The 6,921-nt window shown below is 45.6% G+C and overlaps 1 non-coding gene across 1 annotated transcript; it reads right to left on the minus strand.

Moving 5' to 3' along the window:
• Positions 1-4,712: 4,712 nt before the first annotated feature.
• Positions 4,713-4,788, minus strand: TRNAI-GAU (transfer RNA isoleucine (anticodon GAU)). The gene has a single exon. It is a non-coding gene; the product is annotated as a tRNA-Ile (tRNA).
• Positions 4,789-6,921: the final 2,133 nt, after the last annotated feature.

The raw sequence follows: 6,921 nt of genomic DNA on the forward strand, positions 1-6,921 counted from the left end.
TCTTCTCCTCCAAAATCCTTTGGAAATGCCTTTCTGAATTCAAGTTCTATTGGCATAGGAGGACTGGGCTTGGGTGGCTAGGAGCTTCGGTGAGACTGAAACAAGGGAATGGAAGTCTGAAGCAGGCGAAACAGGTTGAGCTTTCATCTGAAACAAGGGAATGGAAGTCTGAAGCATGCAAAACTGGTTGAGCTTTCATCCGAAACAAGGGAATGGAAGTCTGAAGCATGCAAAACTGGTTGAGCTTTCATCCTGGGGTGGAGAGTCTTCAAAAGGAAGGAGTTGGTTCATATGTAGTTTTCTTTTCACTCTCCATTTTTAAACAACCTACAGGGAGTCTCACTGTTTTCTTTCTCTTTATTTGATTCAAATTGAGTCTCTAAATAAACCGTGCTTCCTCTTAGAGCCTAAGACACACGTTAAGAGAAGCTGTGTCATTTAAAGCGCTCTTTTAAAGTCACATGATATCTTCTCATCACCCTCTGAGCTCTACGCCTTCTTTGGCTCAGGGGTCGGAGAAAAACTTTCTTTTCTTTCTTTCTCCACTATGTTTCCCTTCTAAACCAACACAGAGAACACAGCTTACTTTGTGAAACTTGCTCACAGGTAGTTAGTAGGTGGCAAGAAGAAGACAGTTGTGCATGTTGAAGTAAGTGTGGCATGAGTGGGAGTGCAGGAGATGACAGCAATTCAGTCCTGTGGGGAGTAAAGCTTAGCAATGGTAATCAAGAGAGCTTTGGGACGGAGAGGCGGTTGATGGTCATCTTAAATGTTGGACAGGGTTTGCCTGACCAGGCAGTGGCACAGTGGATAGAGCATCGAACTGGGATGTGGAGGACCCAGGTTCAAAACCCCGAGGTCGCCAGCTTGAGCACGGGCTCATCTGGTTTGAGCAAAGCTCACCAGCTTGAGCCAAAGGTCACTGGCTCGAGCAAGGGTTCACTCGGTCTGCTGTAGCCCCCAGTCAAGGCACATATGAAAAAAAAGCAATCAATGAACAACTAAGGTGCCGCAATGAAGAATTGATACTTCTCATCTCTCTGTCTGTCTGTCCTTATCTGTCCCTCTCTCTGACTCTGTCTCTGTCCCAAAAAATAAATAAATAAGTTAATTAAATAAATGTATGCCTTCATCACTTTAAAAGAAAATAAAAAAAAAGGCCCTGGCCGGTTGGCTCAGCGGTAGAGCGTCAGCCTGGCGTGCGGGGGACCCGGGTTTGATTCCCGGCCAGGGCACATAGGAGAAGCGCCCATTTGCTTCTCCACCCCCACTCCCTCCTTCCTCTCTGTCTCTCTCTTCCCCTCCCGCAGCGAGGCTCCATTGGAGCAAAGACGGCCCGGGCGCTGAGGATGGTTCCTTGGCCTCTGCCCCAGGCGCTAGAGTGGCTCTGGTCGCGGCAGAGCGACGCCCCGGAGGGGCAGAGCATCGCCCCCTGGTGGGCAGAGCGTTGCCCCAGGTGGGCATGCCGGTTGGATCCCGGTCGGGCGCATGCAGGAGTCTGTCTGACTGTCTCTCCCCGTTTCCAGCTTCAGAAAAAAAAAAAAAAGATTAAAAAAAATGTTGGACAGGGTTTGGAAACATAATAAAGGAGTCAGCTAAGTCTCTACCAGTTTCCACTCTTGTCTCATTGGTACCACCATGAATCCTGGTTCTCCGTGTTGCTGCCAGAGACAGTCAACTGTCCATCTATCATCCATCCATCCATCTTGAATGCATTTATCTGATATTTCATTCATTTATTTGTTCATTCTTGTATTGATTCTTTTTTTTCTTTATTTATTCATTTTAGAGAGGAGAGACAGAGAGGAGAGACAGAGAGAGAGAAGGGGGGAGGAGCTGGAAGCATCAACTCCCATATGTGCCTTGACCAGGCAAGCCCAGGGTTTCGAACTGGCAACCTCAGCATTTCCAGGTCGACGCTTTATCCACTATGCCACCACAGGTCAGGCTCTTTTTTTTTTTTTTTTTTTTTTTTTTTGAGACAGATAGAGAGAGGGATTGACAGGAGCAGACAGACAGGAACAGAGAGATGAGAAGCATCAATCATTAGTTTTTCATTGCACATTGCGACACCTTAGTTGTTCATTGATTGCTTTCTCATATGTGCCTTGACCGCGGGCCTTCAGCAGACCAAGTAACCCCTTGCTCGAGCCAGCGACCTTAGATCCAAGCTGGTGGGCTTTTGCTCAAACCAGATGAGCCCGCGCTCAAGCTGGCGACCTCAAGGTCTCGAACTTGGGTCCTTGGCATCCCAGTCCGACACTCTATCCACTGCGCCACCGCCTGGTCAGGCCTTGTAATGATTCTTTCATTTTTTTCCCTCTTTTTTCCAAGTGACAGGAGGGGAGATAGTGAGATAGTCTCCTGCATGTGCCCCAACCGGATTCACCTGGCAACCCCTGTCTGGGAACAATACTGGAATCAACTGAGCTATTTTTAGCACCAGGGGCCCACACTTGAACCAATCGAACCACTGGCTATGGGAGGGAAAGAGGGAAAGAAGGGGAAGAGAGAGAGAGAGAGAGAAGCAGATGGTTGCTTCTCCTGTGCGCCCTGACTGGGAATTAAACCTGAAACATCCATACATTGGGCTGATGCTCTATGCACTGAGCCAACCAGCCAGGGCTTCATTAAAAAAACTGATTATGAAAGAGAGAGAAGCATCAACTCATAGTTGCTTCACTTTGGTTGTTCATTGACTGCTTCTTGTACAGTGGTACCTTGAGATACGAGTTTAGTTCGTTCTGTAACCAAGCTTGTCAGTCAGTCAACTTGTATATCAAACAAATTTCTCCCATTTAAAATAACTGAAATAGATTCAATCTGTTCCAGCCCTGTGAAACATCCCTAAAACATACTAAATTATGAAAAAAGACATGTTTTTAATTAAGAAACACACATGTATAACAAAATATATAAAAGAAAAGAAGAAGTGTTATTTAGTACTGTATTCTTACCTTGGAGACAGACGAGTGCAGCTAACGGAGGTGAATGGTGGAGGAGAAGGGAGGGAGGAAGGGATGCAGGCACTGTAGACACGTAAACTAAAACTGCACTTTCTTAAAATGAAACCACAAAAACTTAATTGTAAAAAAAATGCACTTTCTTTACTTTAAACTTAACCTAAGCTTAACATTATGTATTTTTCATTTAATCATCACCTGATTTGCCTTTTTGGCTGCACTTTCAGCACTTTCACTTGCAGGACTTTTGAATAAAAATCTATTCAAAGAGGTTTGCGTTTGCCTGCCTTTTAAAATGTTACGGAAATATGACAAACAAGTGTCATTAAAAAGTGCTGAAGCACAACTAGTTGAAACTTTTTCTGGGTGTTTCTTTTCAATGAAACTTGAAAGCTTCTCCCACATTGCCAGCACGTCTTTAATTTCACTTGTAGAAATCACTTCCTCCGACTCTACCTCCTCCTCACTACTAATCTCTTGCAGAAGCTCCGTATATTGCATCATCTGTAGCTCCTTTAACTCCTCAGTTGAGAGTTCCTCCTCATGTTCCTCGACGAGCTCGTTTATGTCACCCTCATCTACCTCCAGATCCATCGACTTTCCGAGGAACACAATCTCCTCAACGCTTCTACCTCGGTCTTGGTCTCTGGTTCGAATCCTTCGAAGTCCCTGTCTGCAACATCAGGCCATAACTTTTTCCATGCCGAGTTCAAGGTTCTTCTTATAACCTCTTGCCATGCCAAGTCAATAATGCATAAACATATTATGATGTTGTAGTGATCTTTCCAAAACTCTCAAAGGGTTAGATTTGTATTCTAGTCAAAGCAGTGGCGGGACAAGTGCTTTGTGTAAAGCTTTTTAAAGTTGTAAATGACCTGCTGATCCATAGGTTGCAAGATTGAGGTCGTGTTGGGTGGGAGGTAGAGGACTTTCACGAATTTGAACTCATCGAGAATGTCATCTTTAAGACCAGGTGGGTGGGCTGGAGCATTTTCAAGGATTAGTAATACTTTCATCGGGAGTTTATTTTCTTTTTCTTTTTCTTTTTTTTTTTTCTGAAGCTGGAAATGGGGAAGCAGTCAGACAGACTCCCGCATGTGCCCGACCGGGATCCACCCGGCACGCCCACCAGGGGGCGATGCTCTGCCCATCCGGGGCATCGCTCTGTCGCGACCAGAGCCACTCTAGTGCCTGGGGCAGAGGCCAAGGAGCCATCCCCAGCACCCAGGCCATCTTTTGCTCCAATGGAGCCTCGGCTGCAGGAGGGGAAGAGAGAGACAGAGAGGAAGGGGGTGTGTGTAGAAGCAGATGGGTGCTTCTCCTGTGTGCCCTGGCCGGGAATCGAACCTGGGACTCCTGCACACCAGGCCGACGCTCTACCACTGAGCCAACCGGCCAGGGCAGGAGTTTATTTTCTTTCTTTTCTTTTTTTTTTTTTTTTTGTATTTTTCCGAAGCTGGAAACTGGGAGAGACAGTCAGACAGACTCCCGCATGCGCCCAACCGGAATCCACCCAGCACGCCCACCAGGGGTGACGCTCTGCTCACCAGGGGGCGATGCTCTGCCCCTCCGGGGCACCACTCTGCCATGACCAGAGCCACTCTAGCGCCTGGGGCAGAGGCCAAGGAGCCATCCCCAGCGCCCGGGCCATCTTTGCTCCAATGGAGCCTTGGCTGCGGGAGGGGAAGAGAGAGACAGAGAGGAAGGAGGGGGTGCGGGGTGGAGAAGCAAATGGGCGCTTCTCCTGTGTGCCCTGGCCGGGAATCGAACCCAGGTTCCCCGCACATCAGGCCGATGCTCTACCGCTGAGCCAACCGGCCAGGGCCGGGAGTTTATTTTCTTGAAGATATTCATCACAGTTAAACACTTTTTGGGGGATGTAGCCTTCCTTTGCGATAAGCGCAGCAAAACGTGTGATGTACTCCTCAGCTGCCTTAACGTCAGCACTCGCAGCTTCACCATGCCTCACCACCAAGTGTATGCCAGATCTCTTCTTGAAATTTTCAAACCAGCTGTGACTTGCCTTAAACGTATCTTCTGCTGCCTCTTTTGAGGTTGATGGTTCTTTTTTTTTTAATTTTTTTATTTTACTTTATTTTATTTTTTTACAGAGCCATAGAGAGAGTCAGAGTGAGGGACAGACAGGGACAGACAGGAACGGAGAGATGAGAAGCATCAATCATTAGTTTTTTGTTGCGCATTGCGACACCTTAGTGATTGCTTTCTCATATGTGCCTTGACCGTGGGCCTTCAGCAGACCGAGTAACCCCTTGCTTGAGCCAGCGACCTTGACTCCAAGCTGGTGAATTTTTGCTCAAACCAGATGAGCCCACGCTCAAGCTGGCGACTTCGAGGTCTCAAACCTGGGTCCTCCGCATCCCAGTCCGATGCTCTATCCACTGCACCACAGCCCAGTCAGGCGAGGTTGATGGTTCTTTCTTCTTCAAGTCGCTGTAAATAATACATGCCTTTTTGCATATTACAGTCTCCGTCACTGTATCTCCTGCCAGGTTTCTCTTTCACCCACACCAGCAGAAGCGTCTCCATTTCTTTATGGATATTTGTCCTTAATTGGGACAGAATTGTAGTTCCTTTTGCTGGATTTGTGCTTTTGATGGCACAAATCCAGCAAAAGGATTTGTTTTGGATGGTACATCCTTTTGTTTAAGGATGGTACAAATTGTAGATGTATTGTGATCATACAGCCTTGCCAGTTCAGTCACTCGTACAACACACTCATGTTTTTGTATTATTTCTTGCTTTACTTCTATCTACATCATTCTCTTCTTCTTCTCACCACTGTCCTTTACACTCATTTTCTTCAGCTCCATGATAGCACACAAAAAAAGTTAGTAAAAAATGCAAAAATGATGCAAGAACGAGTACAGCGCACGAGATTTGACTTGATTTTGCGCGTAACACGAGATGCTGGTGTTGTGCTGCCGATACTGGACCCGTGTGCCAATGCACCAACTAGCGGCAGCTTCCTGAATCACGACTCATATCTCGGAATTTCGCTCGGATCTTGAACAAAAATACGGACCGAGTCGCAGCTCGTATCCTAAAAATTCATATGTTGGTCTGCTTGTATCTCAAGGTACCACTGTACATACCTTAACCCGGTGAAATCAAGGTTTTGAACCAGTAACCTCAGGGTTCCGGGTCGACACTCTAGCCACTGAATCACCACAGGTTCAAGCATTCTTCTATCTTTCCATCCATTCTTATACTATCTACCAAGGCCCTACTCTTTGAAGCATGCTGAAGGCACAAATATTACTAAGACATGATTCTATCTTTCAAGGAGAACACAGACTAGTGGTTAGCTGGACAATTTTAAAAATAGATAATAATACAGTTACAATAAGTGCACCCTATAGAAGTTTGTTTAAGTGTGCTTGAATATATGTCCTCCCCTTCAAAGGCCTTACCTGACTGCCCAATCTGAAATAGGTTCTTGTTATTATTATTTTTAAAACAAATTATTGATTGATTGATGGATTGATTGATTTTAAAGAGAGAGAAAGGGAGAGACAGGAGAATCAATCTGTTCCTATATGTGCCCTGACTGGAGATTGAACCAGCAACCTCTGTGCTTTGGGATGATGCTCTAACCATTTGAGCCACTTGGGCAGGGCTCTTGTTATTTTCTTTTCATAATATTTTAAAAAATTATCTTTTAGAGCATTTATCACAATTTGTTGTTATATACTTAATGTATGTTTATTTGCTTAATATTTGTCTACCTCAGTTGCCTGGATGCTCCATGGGTATAGGTCCGGCTGTCACTGGAAAGGGACCAGGTCCAGAGTGGGTCTTCATCAGGCTGGCCTCTAATGTGTGGGTTTTTTACTTCATGCAGAAAAGATTTCACAACACAAGTCTAGATGATTTTGAGAGTATGTTTATAACAGCTGGGAACATTGAAACAAAGAAAGGGCTTAGGGTAGAAAAAACA

The sequence above is a fragment of the Saccopteryx bilineata genome, chromosome 2 (assembly GCF_036850765.1).
Source record: "Saccopteryx bilineata isolate mSacBil1 chromosome 2, mSacBil1_pri_phased_curated, whole genome shotgun sequence".
In the NCBI taxonomy this organism is placed as follows: Eukaryota; Metazoa; Chordata; class Mammalia; order Chiroptera; family Emballonuridae; genus Saccopteryx; species Saccopteryx bilineata.